Source organism: Protopterus annectens, chromosome 1.part2 (genome assembly GCF_019279795.1).
Source record: "Protopterus annectens isolate FY-2018-M chromosome 1.part2, PAN1.0, whole genome shotgun sequence".
Lineage (NCBI taxonomy): Eukaryota > Metazoa > Chordata > Ceratodontiformes > Protopteridae > Protopterus > Protopterus annectens.
The window spans coordinates 1,144,652,478-1,144,668,730 of record NC_056727.1 but is presented as its reverse complement, the minus strand read 5'-3'; the positions used below and the strand labels follow the sequence as shown (position 1 = coordinate 1,144,668,730).

General features: G+C 45.5%; 1 protein-coding gene across 1 annotated transcript in view; it reads left to right on the top strand.

Moving 5' to 3' along the window:
* Window positions 1-16,253, top strand: part of LOC122792265 (probable beta-D-xylosidase 5) — a 970,913-nt gene that overhangs the window by 864,086 nt on the left and 90,574 nt on the right. The gene's annotated exons all lie outside the window — the stretch shown is intronic.

The following is a 16,253-nucleotide window of genomic DNA, read 5'->3' as shown; positions in this document are numbered from 1 at the left end:
CGGACCTTGCAAAGCCTTCTGTACAATACCCTATGTGTTCCGTATAGATTTGCTCACCAGCTGATATATACACCCCAATGTCATGGGAGGGTTTGCAAACCAGACCAACGACAGAACTGACATGGTCAGACATGCAGCAGCCATGTCAGACTACAAACCACATATAACAGGCATCCCACAAAGCTTGGTCCTGGGACCTTCACCATCTGGTATATATGCCCCATAGGTACAGGCCAACAAGTAAGGACTGTGCTGGAACATGTTTGTAGAGGACAACAAGCCGCCTGACATATCTGATACACCAGCTGACACAAGCATCCCATAAAAGGGCCACATAGAAACAGACAGCTGGTGCCATAGCCATGTCAGCATGTTAAATGGTGAAAACAGTATAGTCAGCCTCTGTGGATAATCCAGTAAGTGACCACCAATTCCCACATAGGTGTCGACCCATGACATTCCTAACATGTAATGCCAGAATGGGGACACAAGGTGATAGATATCCTGCATTGGACAAAAATGTGGCTGTAGGGTTAACAGCAACAATCCATATACCAACCTAATCATGAGGGTTATGACATCTAGCTAAGGGGAGGTCATTGTGGTTTTGCAGTTATCTTTCAGCAGCATTACAAATGACCACAACAGCGCCTGTGTGGTGTACCTCAGCAGATAGATTCAGCAACTGTAAAGTCCACAACAGTACCTCACCAGGAGTATCAAAGAGCTGGAACACATGTAATGTGTCGCCTGATTAAACAGAATGCAGTTACACACACTGCCATGCTGGCCACCCAGACACAAGCTGTGCCTGATGTAGAAAGCCATGTCCAAGCTGTCAGCAATGCACATGCCGTACCTTGTACAATGTGAATGGCAGTGAGATATGCACATGAGGGACCTGAACCCCAGCACTGACATATATAGGACAGGCTGTACTGCATTATCAAAACACAGAGGCCACCCCACACATGAGTAAACTAACACTACAGGTTGTCCATAAAGACACTGGTTGAGTCCCTCAACAGGAATCCTAATGAGTGGATGGGAGATGGGAGGTTTACCCTGGGTATCAATGTTATGTCACAGGTAGACAGAGGCACAGTATACTAAACAAGACATATGACATGTCAAACAACGCTTACAATGTGTTGATGGACAAACACATTCTCCGACTAGCATTAGGTCAAGATACCTCTTGAACACAGCCAGCAAGGTGCTCTGCCTCAAATGGACCAGGATTGTATTCCACAGCATAGAGAGTCTCCGAATGATAACTCCATCCCTACAACATGTCCAACATACATCCCTGCTAAGGTGTCAGTCACCTGCACTAGTGGTTCAGGTGGATCTTCTGAGTCTGAGGTGGAGCATGTCCATTAATCTCTGTTTGGACATGGCCTCGCATGTCAGGCACATGTCACCTCTAAGCAGGCGGTATGTGAGTGAATAGAGTGTGAGTGTCTTCAATCTGGCAGCATGTGACAGCTGTTGTGGTTCCTTGATCCTTTAGGTGGGGGACAGTCAGGGTGTCTCCAATTGCTGCAGATGTTGGGTGAGATACAGCCAGAATAGGGCATTTGACTTGATCACCGGTCTGATAACTGAAGAGTACAGGGGAACAATGACCCACTAGATCTGGATGTGAATCCCATCCTTATCAGGTGGGCAATGTAGAAGGTCTTCCTAGCCACTTTAGCAATGTGAGTCTGAGAAGAATGGCGACTGTCAACCTGGGTCCCCAGGTCCGTGATAACCTCCTCTGTGCTTAGAGGATTGCCACCAATATGGTAGCTTGGGGTCACCTTGCTTTTCCTGAAGGGTATGTCTACACATGTTGTGCACTCTGACTTCAGGCCATGGCCCTGGCACCAGCTATCAGTTACTGTGAGTCCCTTCTGAAGGATATCTGTGTGTGATGCACTGTCCACTATGGTGCCCAGTGTGCACTCATCTGCTAACATTGTCATCCAAAGTCCTCCCATGTTGGCCTGTTCTCATGGGAAGTACATGACAAACAATGGTGGCCAAGGACTGAGCCCTGTGTGACACCACCTGTGACCAGCCTGGAGTCTAACATAGTGCCAGCAACTCTAACCCTGTGGGTCCCGTCCTTAAGCCAGTTTGCAACCCATCTTGTGACATATGGGTTTACATTTCAGTTGTGAGGTCTTTCCACAATACCTGAGTGGGGTATTGTGTTGAAAGTGTTAGCAAGAACAAGGTAGGTTGTATGGACTGCCTTTCCCCAACAATGGCCTAAGTGACCAATTTGAAGATGTCAACCCAGTACAAAAGGCATGATCTGCCCCTGACCAAGCCAAAATGGGATGGGTACAATGTCTGCATGTCCCCTATATCATTGTTTATGAGCTCAATTATGATCCTCTCCATAGATTTGCAGACTACACTTGTTAAGCTTATGGGGCAGCAATTAACAGGGTCTGTAGAGGCACTGCCTTTGTGCAGATGTGCACAACTGGACCTTAACCAGCCTGTTGTGCACACTATGGAAATGTAAATCAGTGATAGGACTGAAGCCCAGGATACTGACCACCACAGTGAAAGTACTGAAACACTACACTAGACAGTGCTACAGTGTTAGGTCAGTATGAGCGGATGTTGACAATTGTGTGCAAAGTATCCCATGCAAAACCTGCAGGCACAGTATACTCCCAGTTTTGTTCACACAAAAAGCATTCGGACAGTAACTACACAACATGGCACAGAACACACAACCATAAACTGGAGGTATTTGTTGAAGGTCACACTCATCCACAAATGTGATGGGCTGCAGAGTTCAACATATGTAAAGCCCACACTGGGCATGCTCACACACTTAGATAAATGAGACATCTTTCACACAACATGCCACAGGAAGGCTGAACTGGGCATGCTCACACACTTGGTCCAAATGTTACCCCTAGCAAATGTGAAAACACACCAGAGGATGGTCGTCCCCTTTTCTAGACACTGATCATGTAAGCACCCTATAAGTATATTGGAGAAAAGGATTCTCTCAGTAATCCGAATAGCGCCGTGCTAATCGTCCGTCTCTAGTGTCATAACATAGTTAGGTAGGGGTTTGAATCCAGCAGGTGGCAAGTGTGTGTGAAGGGGGGTAAGTGTGTGTGTAAGTGTGTATGAAAGAAACATCCCTTTTGGCAACTGGGAAAACACACCACAGGATGATCATTCCACTTTCTAGACTCTGATGATGTCAGCACCCTATAAGTATATTGGAGCAAAGGATTCTCCCAGTAATCCGAATAGCGCCGTGCTAATCGTCCATCTCTAGTGTCATAACATAGTTAGGTAGGGGTTTGAATCCAGCAGGTGGCAAGTGTGTGTGAAGGGGGTAAGTGTGTATGTATGAAAAGAAACATCCCTTTTGGCAACTGGGAAAACACACCACAGGATGATCATTCCACTTTCTAGACTCTGATGATGTCAGCACCCTATAAGTATATTGGAGCAAAGGATTCTCCCAGTAATCCGAATAGCGCCGTGCTAATGCGTCCATCTCTAGTGTCATAACATAGTTAGGTAGGGGTTTGAATCCAGCAGGTGGCAAGTGTGTGTGAAGGGGGTAAGTGTGTGTGTATGAAAGAAACATCCCTTTTGGCAACTGGGAAAACACACCACAGGATGATCATTCCACTTTCTAGACTCTGATGATGTCAGCACCCTATAAGTATATTGGAGCAAAGGATTCTCCCAGTAATCCGAATAGCGCTGTGCTAATGCATCCATCTCTAGTGTCATAACATAGTTAGGTAGGGGTTTGAATCCAGCAGGTGGCAAGTGTGTGTGAAGGGGGGTAAGTGTGTATGAAAGAAACATCCCTTTTGGCAACTGGGAAAACACACCACAGGATGATCATTCCACTTTCTAAACTCTGATGATGTCAGCACCCTATAAGTATATCAGGGGAAAGGACTTTCCCCAGTAATCCGAATAGCGCGCCGTGCTAATGCGTCCATCTCTAGTGTCATAACATAGTTAGGTAGGGGTTTGAATCCAGCAGGTGGCAAGTGTGTGTGAAGGGGGTAAGTGTGTGGGTATGAAAGAAACATCCCTTTTGGCAACTGGGAAAACACACCACAGGATGATCATTCCACTTTCTAAACTCTGATGATGTCAGCACCCTATAAGTATATCAGGGGAAAGGACTTTCCCCAGTAATCCGAATAGCGCGCCGTGCTAATGCGTCCATCTCTAGTGTCATAACATAGTTAGGTAGGGGTTTGAATCCAGCAGGTGGCAAGTGTGTGTGAAGGGGGTAAGTGTGTGGGTATGAAAGAAACATCCCTTTTGGCAACTGGGAAAACACACCACAGGATGATCATTCCACTTTCTAAACTCTGATGATGTCAGCACCCTATAAGTATATCAGGGAAAGGACTTTCCCCAGTAATCCGAATAGCGCTGTGCTAATGCGTCCATCTCTAGTGTCTTAACATAGTTAGGTAGGGGTTTGAATCCGGCAGATGACAAGTGTGTGTAAAGGGGTAAGTGTGTGGGTATGAAAGAAACATCCCTTTTGGCAACTGGGAAAACACACCACAGGATGATCATTCCACTTTCTAAACTCTGATGATGTCAGCACCCTATAAGTATATCAGGGGAAAGGACTTTCCCCAGTAATGCGAATAGCGCGCTGTGCTAATGCGTCCATCTCTAGTGTCTTAACATAGTTAGGTAGGGGTTTGAATCCAGCAGATGACAAGTGTGTGTGAAGGGGGTAAGTGTGTGGGTATGAAAGAAACATCCCTTTTGGCAACTGGGAAAACACACCACAGGATGATCATTCCACTTTCTAAACTCTGATGATGTCAGCACCCTATAAGTATATCAGGGTAAGGACTTTCCCCAGTAATGCGAATAGCTGTGCTAATGCGTCCATCTCTAGTGTCTTAACATAGTTAGGTAGGGGTTTGAATCCGGCAGATGACAAGTGTGTGTGAAGGGGGTAAGTGTGTGGGTATGAAAGAAACATCCCTTTTGGCAACTGGGAAAACACACCACAGGATGATCATTCCACTTTCTAAACTCTGATGATGTCAGCACCCTATAAGTATATCAGGGGAAAGGACTTTCCCCAGTAATGCGAATAGCTGTGCTAATGCGTCCGTCTCTAGTGTCTTAACATAGTTAGGTAGGGGTTTGAATCCGGCAGATGACAAGTGTGTGTGTAGGGGGGTAAGTGTGTATGATTGATATATCCCTTTTGGCAACTGGGAAAACACACTACAGGATGCACATACCCATTTCTAAACGATATCACAATTATGTATGGCTTTTGATTACAGACATGCCATGTGTGTTGTGCACACACAGAATGCCCATGTATGTGGGTTGTCCCTCACAATAATGCATGACATTGATTACACGGTTATGGCAATGAACACATGATGTATGTGTGTGCCAAATACACATATGTACCTGTGACTTTCAATAGTTACCATGTGTGATGCCTGCCACATGTGAATACATGGTATTTGCACAGGGTAACATTATGACCGTGGTCTTCTGTGCAGATGCTGCATGTGGGATGTGTATATACAGTGTGAGATGTAGATGCTATCAGCCTAGTAGTGAGGGATGCACACCTGGTCTGGGGCATAAGGTCTACATGTTGTTAATGTACAGGAGCTGCATGTTTTCACCTGTTGTGGGAGTGGTAAGACAGTATTCCATAGCAATGCAGTGACTGCATGCTAAGAACCATTCAGCTAGGGTGTTGTAGATACACTTATTCATTAGCATTCAGTAATTTGTCGGAATCCCTGGTGAGGGTCTGATGCCAACCAAGGTCAGGGGTCTACCAGCCTGTGTCACTTGCTCAGTGATCCCTTCCATGTTCCCTATCACGTATCCCAGTGAGCGACATCCCACATCAGCTGTGGTGGCATGGACAATGACTGAGTCATATGTGTCCATGCATCTGACTGACTTGTATGTTGTTGTTACAGTTTGGCCATGTGTTTCCATCTCATACATGTGATGTACATCAATGGGTAGGGATAGGGTTGACTGTGTACATGTGGCAGCTGTGACATTACTACATGACACACATATTCCACAACTGTACCATAGAGGTGACTGACAACTGACCTTTGCACATGCTACCAGAGTATTGAGATTACATTGGTGATTGACAGCACATAGGGCCAATGGTGAAAAAGAGACATAGGTCCATAGGTTCGTACAGGGATATCTGCCCAGGGCATGTATCCACCTAGCCAGAATGTGCGTGCCTTTCAACATGCATTGTGAATCTGTCTTGCTATGCCCTTTTCCAAGGTTAGTATACTGTGCCTCTTTCTCACAGTGACACATAAGTGATACCCAGGGTAACCCTACAATGTCACATCCAGTCATTAATATCGCTCTTGAGGATAGTCACTGAGTCAGTCCGCCTAACCTCTATTGGGATAATAATCAGGAATGAAGGGTGCCTCTGAGTTGTGAATGTGCCCCTCCACCATGTCCTATGTATATCACTCCTGAAGTTCATGTATTTCCAGCGTGTATCCTGGTGGGATCTGGATATTCTGAGATGCAGCATGGCCATTACGTGAGGGTATGACCTGGCCTTCTATGTAAGGCACAGATTGCCTATGAAGAGGCAGTATGTCACTGAGTAGAGCTGCTGCTACTTTAACCAGTCAGTATGTGGCATCTGTTTGAGCACTTTGATCACCTTGTCGAGGTACATATGTGGTAGCCCCAGTTGCTGCAGGTGTCTGGTAAGGTGCATGCCGACAGGTTCATCATAGTCAATTATGGGCATGATGAGGGATGAGTAAAGGGGCACAATGTCCTCCCTGGCCTACATGTGGATATCATGATGATGTGGCCCATATCACATGCTTACCTAACCACTTTGTCCATGTTGTTTACAAATGGTAGGATGCTATCAATCCTCGTACCCCCAAGTCCCTAATTCCTAGGTCTGCACCTACTGGATTAACACATATGTGGTACATTGTGGTCATTTTCTGTTTGACAAAGCGGATGACTATACTCTTTCTGTCATTCATGTTGAGGCCATGGCTGTGGCACAAGTCGTGTGTTTGCAAGAGTCCCTTTTGGAGGATGCGTGTGTTAGCTGTTGAGTTGATTATGGTGTTGGTCTGCAGTCACCTGTGGCGTGCTGAGCCACAGTACTTCCATGTTGGCCTGTACCTATGACAAATATATAATGAACATGACAGCCCCTAGGGCTTTGCCTTGTGGGACACCACTTGTACCAGGTTGGAGGCTGACATGGCTCCAGCAATTCTACCATGTGTGTTCTGCCCTTGAGCCACTGTGCAATACCCATAGTGACATAGGGGTTAATATGTACACTGGTGGGCTTCCTAGAATGCACAAGTGGGGTATTGTATCCAAGGCTTATGCAAGGTCCAGGTAGGCTGTGTGGACCTCCTACCCCTTGACAGTGGCCTTGGTGACTGTTTCAAACAAAGCAAACAGGTTTGATAGGCAGGATTTGCCATTGACAAAGCCAAACTGTGTATGGTGACATGTCTGTAGGTCCACAATATCTAGATATGTGAGGTTCTTGATGATTCTTGCCATAGCTTTGCAGACAAAGCTAGTCAGACATATGGGGCGAGTAGTGTCCAGGATCCGTGGCACCACCTGCATGTTGAGGGACCACTGTTGCTGTATGCCACTCTCTGGTCACATATCATGTATTAAGGCTGGGATTGAACAGTGGTGTTATGTCTGGGTGTAGCTCTTCTTGTGGTTCATGTAGGACACAGCCTGGGACACTGTCTGGTCCCATTGATGCAGTGTTTACTGCTTTGGGAAGGGCATCTCTTACCTGAGCATCTGTGATGTCAGGGGGGGAAGCACTGTGATGCGAGACATATGTTCCCTTTTGGTGTGGTGGGGAGAGAAGGCAGCATTGAACCTGTCCACTAGGATGATGGCAATGTCTGTGTGTTTTATATTTTGTGTGACATATTGTATTACCTCTGAGCATATCTGGGTAGTACCACCCAGGTTACTAACATAACTACAGGCAGCCTTGTGATTATCCTCAGTGGCTTGTGGAATCCTCTCTCAAAGATGGCCTTAGACAATCATATGGGTGCCTGTAGTTGTCTTCCAATACTCATCAGTGGTGCCTTCACATTTTGGGAGGTTGTTGTATCATGTAGTGGCGCCATCCTTCTATTGTATAGTGTGTTTATGGCTGGTGTCCGGTGCCCAGGACATCTGTCTTTGGAGAATTGGGTCATGCTTTCATATGTGGCTTCATGATCCATGCATTCCTGAATGTGTCCACAGAATGCCTCTATACAGGTATCTGCAGTCTGGTCCATAGTTTCAACAGGCCTTGGGCCTTTGAAGGCTTCCACATCATTTATGAGGGGTGTGCACTTGCTTGACATGAGCTGTTGGCAGACGTGCGCACTCCAGACAGAGCAAGGGAGGGTCACAGTCAGCTACCTGTTGGGACGTACCTCCCTGGACCACATGGAAAGAGACACAGAGGAGCTCTTACAGCACCCTCTCAAACTCAGGTCTCCCACACAGCCTTCATGCTGACACAGGAGAGTTTAGATTACTCTGCAAACACCATCATACTGGGTGATGCCAGCTACCCAAACATAGACTGTGTACATTACACAGGCCACAATACCCAAGCTCTAAGATTCCCATTGATCAGACATTCTTTGGCTATGGAACAGGTAACCAACCTTCCCACAAGAGGGGCAGATATACTAGAGCTGATCTTTACAAACATGAGTAAAACTTAATAACCACTGGGCGGATATCCCTCATTCTTGCATTCAAACCATCTACTATTCACACTGGTGTTCTGGATCCCCACATATGCAAACCTCCAACACATCGATGTGTGTGTGTGGAAATGTCCCTATTAGCAACCGTGACAGTATCGTACAGGATGCAGATCCCCTTTGAAATAGTGATGATGTCAGGACTGTATAACTATATCACCTGTAGTAAAGTCCTCCAGTAATTTGCATAGCGCGCTCTGCTAATGTGTCTTTCTTCAGTGTCATAACGTACTTAGGTGGGGGTTTGAATCCTGCAAAGGGAATGTATGAGTGTGGTTTATGTGTGTGCACTATGCTGGGAGGGTTAACTGCCTTTTGCCAACTGGGAGAACACACTACAGGGTGCACATCCCTCCTCCTACACACAGATGATGTCAGCACCCTCTAAGTACAGCATTAGTAAACGTTTCTCCAACTACTGCAAATAGCACACTCTGCTAATGTGTCTGTTTCTACTGTCATTGCACAGTTAGGTGTGGGTTTGAACCTTGCAAATGGAAAGTATGTGGTTTACTGTTGGTGGGGTTAGTGTGTGTGCACAATGATGGGGTGGGATGTGGCTTTTTGCCACATGGGGCTATGCACTGCAGGGTGGTCATTACCCTTAACAAGCAGTGATGTTGATAGCACCCTATACAAACAAAACTACAAAACAGAAGGTGTTGGTACTGATAACACATGTAAGGTAACACTTGTTCAAGTAATGTCCACAAAGCGGAGTAGGATAATAAAACATTTCTTTTATTCTATACAGACAACATGACTACAGACAACTAAGTGCCAGTACTCAGTATAGTGTTACATGCTACTTGAACATGCACATGTACCGAATATACCTAGATAGTGTTCTGAAGCCTGAATGTGGCGAGTGTGTGGATGTGGGATGTGTCTGTGTGTGCATTTCCGTATGGGAAGCATGTTTGCTGTGGCAATCAGGGTACTACAGTACCTGATGCACATTACATCTTCCAACTGATGAGGTTGCCTGCACCCTGTGAGTACAGGTAGAGAAGGGGATGCCAGTAGTAAACAACATAGTGCACTTCTGAAATGTGTACCTGTCATGTATCAACAGCTACTCATGTAGGGTGATAAATAATGGGAATGGCAGGTGAGCGTGTGCATGTGTGTGGGTAGCAGGGTGTGTATAAATGCATGTGTGACAGAACAGATACATGTAGCTGAATCTACATAACAGCACAAGATGCACATTGCCATAGTCAATGTTAGCATGTGATGGTGTGCAGCAGGTACACTTTGTTAAGTAGTATGGGTGCAGATAACAATTGAGGACATTCATACAGTTACTGCAGCAGGACTGATGGGATATACACACATTTATACTGCAACACACAACAGTTACCAACATGTTACTACTTATACACATCTATGTAGTCACCCTGTGCATCAGCAACGTGTTTACCTTTACCTGCACCGATGTTGTAGTATGCAGGAGGTGGCACAGTGTCATCATATGCACAGGGTGTGGGTTAGATATGCCCAAGCCGGCCACTGGTAACACCAATTGACATGTGTGTGTATGTGTGTTTGTGAGGGGCAGCAGTACAGGGTGGACCGTTGTTGGTGCAGTGTGTGTGTGTATGTGTTTGCCCTAGGTGTTAGGTTTCTGCATGTGTGTAAGCACGCACACAGTCCCACATAATGGCTGCCATGTACAGGGTTTTGTGGACAGCCACAGACTGCACCTGTCAGGTCATCCAAATCAGTGTCTGTGGGCACGGACACGGTACCTGTGCCTGGCAGGGGTGCTACGGGCGTATCCGGTACTAACCCAGACTGGGTACTGTCATCGGAAGCAGGGGTGTGTTGACTGGACACAGTTCCCTGTTGGGACTGTCCAGAGCCACGTGCACGTGGTCTCCTGGGGCGTCTGGATGACAGCACAGACCCAGCATTGCTGGGGCTGGTGCTGGCACTTGAGGCGCCGCGAGTGGGCCCGTTGTCGCGGCCACTGCCAGCTGGTGCTCTTGCACCATTGTTATATTGTATAACCATTGCATATTGTATAACAATAGTAGGAGGCTACTGCAGCACAGGGCAGATTCACATGACGGAAGGCATCTGTTGTCTGCAGTGTTAAGATGCTTCACATTCACCAAATGCACAGATATTGCCAATAATTTTGCAGACAGTTTAGGTGCAGGTACCCCCATTGTCCTACACACGTGTTATTAGTTATCCCAGATGACTGTAACCTCCCTATCCTCTCACATGTCCAGGTGAGAGCCACCCTCATCATTGCAGAACACATATCATCACTGTTACGGAATGGTATCCCTGGATGTGTGCTACATTCACCCCTGGAGGACATAGCACCACAGGACAGACTGATATTAATCCATGGCCATACTACAGGATATGTACCTGAACAGTGCCATACATACACAGTGGTCCCACACCAATGAGGAGGAACCTCTACTGACCCTGGGAACTACTGCATCATATGCACAACTGGCCTTGTGTTCTAAGCTATGGAAGTGTTAGTTATGGCCCACATGTACAACAATTTTACATATGTTTATATTTCATGACTATCTACACACAACCTATCTCATGGACATACCTATTGATAGTGAACTATGATACATTTGGAGGTGTCACAGTATACACAGGATTAACCTGCTACTTTGCATTACCTGTGTTTGTGGCAGCTTTTGGTGAGTCAGTCGTGCTGCTTGTATTTTGCTGCTGTTGCTGCTGCTGCTGCTGCTGTTTTGCTGCTTGCTGTCAGTATATTTTGTTTTCTCTCTGTCTGTCTCTCTCTCTCTCTTTCTCATTCGGTTAGTGCAATGACTGTATTGCATGAGTGGAGTGTGGGTACTGAATACTTTTGTAGGTATCTGCATGGATCCATGTGATGGCCTCTGCACCAATTGTAAGGCAGCATTTGCTAATTGCAAGCAGCTGGGTGTGTACTAATTGCATGTCTCACTGTGATTTCAGGACACTGCTATAAAAGGGTATGTGAGATAGGCGTTGCCCTTTCAGATTGTAGGGCGTGGACCATGCTGGTATGCTGTTGACAGTGTTCTGTGAGTGTGAAGGTTAGTACATCTCCCATGCTTCATGCTGTGTTGTAGATTCAGGTTGCTGCATTTATCTTGCCTGTTCCTGTAGTGAGTGTGTATGCATACTGACACCTACAACTATATGTCATATGTATTGCTATATGAATATATATATATATATCTGTGTACATATACATACTTTCATATATGTACATTAGCTGACATTATTGGGTACAAGCTAACAATTAGCAGGGCTGTTTCCATTAACACTACTCTAGTATGGGAATCCAGTAATTGGGACTATAAAAGTCTGCCTGACATGCTTTGGGTAGTAGACATACTATATTGCCTTTATCTTCATTCCTACTATTACATGTTCCACTTATTTAGCACTATATTCCTGTATGAGAGTCATGGCTTAGTGGTAGGTCATACAGACTAGTGTTACAATGGTCTTGTGGTAGGGCCTACTAGTATGCTCATATTCTGCTTTTGGGTTGAGTATAGGGCCTATCAATCACAGTGCTAGAGGCACCTTTAAGCAGTTAAAGGGCTTAGTAGGTCTCACAGGAGCCAGGCTGTGTTGCAGATTCTGGTTGCTGCATATATCTTCACTGTTTCCTGTAGTGAGTGTGTATGGCTACTGAGACCTACGATTATATTTCATATGTATTAATATATATTTATATATATGTATGTGTAGATATACATACCTTCACATATGTACATTACCTTACATTATTATGTACAAGCTAACAGGTAGCAGTGCTGTTTCTGCTCACACTGAACTAGTATGGGAATCCAGTAATTTGGCCATTAAAACTCTACCAAACATGCTTTGGATAGTACATCTCCTATATTACCTTTATACTGATTCCTACTATTACATGTTATATTTATTTTAGCAGTTTGTTCTTGTAAAGCAGGCATGGCTTAGTGGTAGGTCATATGGACTAATGTTACCAAGGTCCTGGGTTCGAGACTGACAGTGGGAATTTATTTTTCTTAGCAAACTTTGGAACTGAGTACAGGACCTGTCAATCAAAGTGCCATAAAGGCACTTTTAAGCACTTTAAACCAGGTCTGCGCGTTTGCTGAGCTCACGCATGCACTGGCGGTGAGCTCCGCTAACACAAGCACACCAGCTATTTTCTTTGAAAGAAAAGAAAAGGGGTGACAGGAAAGTGGTGAAAAGGGGTCACAAAGAGGGTAAGACAGTAGGGAAAGAAGCGTGGGATTTGCAGGAAGGGTGTAGGTAAGGCCCATAGATGCCCATGTCTTTTGCAGCAACAGCTGTATATTTCTATGTATTTTGGTGAGACATTTGAAACCTTCCACCTCTGAGAGAGGTGTCAGGACAACATTAATATTTGTTGTACAGCCAATTGTAATTAACAGTTTAGATGTCCAGCGGACATGTCTGCGACATGGACAGCTATGTATGGGGCGTAATTTTTTTGTGGGACAGAGTGCCCTTTTTTTTTTTTTACAGGTGAGAGTGGTATGACAGGTGAAGGAAGTCGGTAAAGCTGGGGAGGTAGGTTGGGTAGGTTAACAGACAAGACAGACAAGACGCATACAGGGACGGTGTATGACACACGTGGGGGGTTACACAATTGACGGGGACGGAGGTTGGGATATCCGAGATGCACGAGCCCACAGATGGCAACAGTGGAACTGATATCCCCACCCATAGGCAGTTGCCACTGTTCCTTCACAGCCCAGGACGGGCTGTGCTGGGGCTGTGTAGGCGGGCAACGGCCGGGCCGTTAGCTGTGCCACACGAGCCTCGAGCTGGCGTGGGGTCCAAGAACAGTGTCTTGGATCTCCCTACGCACCACAGACCGGACACCGGAGGGTGAGTGGCGAACCCCTCCGGCCACACTTGCAGAGGGGACGGGCCCCATCCCCTGCAGCGCTTCCACCCGAAGGTGGCACAGGGCCACCGGAGGGGGTCCGCCTGGGCACTAGTGCCTCGTGCAGTCACCAGCTGAGGTGGGAGAGGTGGGTCCGCTGGGACCTGCCTTCCCAAGCGTTCTAGGTTTGTGAGTAGTTATGTTAGTTTGGGTTAGTGGCATTTTATTCCATTCAGATTAGTTGTAACAGCATGCATTGGTATTCCCATCAAACAAACACCCAGATATGGACACCATTGAACAAGGGGCATATCAATATCACATGCATTATTTGAACAGCAAAACACAGTCAAACGACATGCAGGGTTGATTAATGGCAACAGGCCATCGTATTTGCAGGTATGAACAGGGCACATGCACGAACAGACATGCATATATGTTTGAACGGACAAATGTCCATGATTAATGAAATGTTCACATACCATTATTTAGTGGATGTTGTTATATGGAATTACAGGGTTGGGTGGGGATAGAAAGTGATGACACATTCATATGTTAAACATTAATTCACATTTATCATAGATACACAATTAAGTTGAGGCTGATGTTTCAAAATAATCTTTATTTGACTGTCATGCTACACCTGTTACACATACATCACTATCCTACTTATTTTGAATTTGATCAGATACATCATCCTGCTACACTTTGATGACAGGACAGGGGACAACTATGGCTGTTTAGTCTGTCAGATAATCATTCATTCTATCTGCAAATTGTTTACTGTTATCACCATATACAGATTTTGAGCTAGACATTCAGATTCAGACACACTGAAATCAGTTTGGGATGTTAATTTGTACTTCCCACATGCATTTAGTTCTGTAAAAACACACTGAGGCTTATATATTCAGGGGTTATTACTACTTTATTTATTCATACATGAGCATTTCTGTCACTCTCATACATTCTGCAACTTCACAGTTCAGGTTGGTACTTCTAGGCTTTGTTCACATATTAGACCTGTGGTGATTCAAACACTTTCCAACAGCCTCACTTCTGTCATGATTCAGCATTTCAACAGGGGATATATCTGACATGTGACTACCTCAGATTCTGAAGCTGTACTCTTGAGACTATACTGCAGGTTACAGTATATTTAATTAATGATGGGACATCTGTATTACAGCACTGTTTAATCCTATCAATTATATTTCCAGTTACACTTGCATACTGATGAACTTGTTGCAGCCATACCTGCAGCCGTTCAATTCCTGCTTGCACATTATATTACTTTTAATCAATACACTGCACTGTTCTGATACATGGTACATAATAATATTTATTTACAAGTACTGGGTGGGGTTACTAACCTGCATGGTGGCGCAGCCGCACCAGCCTTCTGGCGTGCATCTCGACATTCGCAGAGCGGACACCTGCAGCTGTAATACAAAGGGAATAATATTGGACTACACATCTCCATGGTATCAGCTGGTTGAAATCCTTACATACATGGGTAAAATGTGACTTACTCAGTAGTGGGGCGTTGGGCATTTGCGTGGCCTCCTGGATCCAACGGTTCAATTGGTCCTGCTTGCGTCTCTTCAGGTCCGCATGGTGGTGACGGACCTGCTCACCAGTGCGTGGAATGCCAGTAGCACTGGTCAGCTCACGAGCCAACTGGTCCCACGCCTCAGCCCTATATACTCCCCATGAGACCTGGCCCTGCATGAGTTGGGCCTCGTGATTATGGACAAGGAGCCAGACCATGTATCTGGACTCCTCAACGCCCCAACGCTGTGCTCGAAAGCAACGTCCCTCACCTACTCCACTCATGCTGACTGCAAGTCTGTTCTACAATCAGTTATGCTGTGTATTCCCGCCTATGGGGCTTATATATGCCGCTTTTCCGCACATTTCTCTGATTGGCGTTTTGGAATTGTATCTACTTCACTGAAAATGCTTTCTCATGCTCCATTCTGGGTTTTATCCCATATATATGCTATTTCTGCTTTTCTAGGTATTGCTGTCATGGCTTGGTGGTTTAGTTCCTTGACTCTAGTGCATGGTATCCTGTGTTCGAATCTGGCAACTGCTTTTTGCTTTTCCTGACAGAAATGAGTTGAAGACCTGTCAATCAAACATGCCAAAAGCACTTTTAAGCACTTTAAACCTGTTCTGCGCCTGCGTTGCGGAGGTTACGCATGCGCACTGGCAGTTAGCTTGTGGGCGGCGCGCAAGCGGTGTCGCTGGGATAAATCTTAATTGGCTAGTGACACACATGTTCAGCTAATTGCACACAGTTTCAGCCTGTTTATCCGCTGCTTGGCAACGGGCACGCAGTTTGCAGCTTTTAAACACTACTGCTACGGGCACTCTGTCTCACGGCAGCTTAGCTATCAGTACATTTCTGACTATTTTTATTCTTATGTTACTTCAAAATATATGCTCTGTTTCATTCCATTTTACAAAAGGGAATACATTTACATTTGTACAATACTGTCTGGGGGCTTTTTAGTGCTTATTTACAAAAAAAAAAAAAGGTT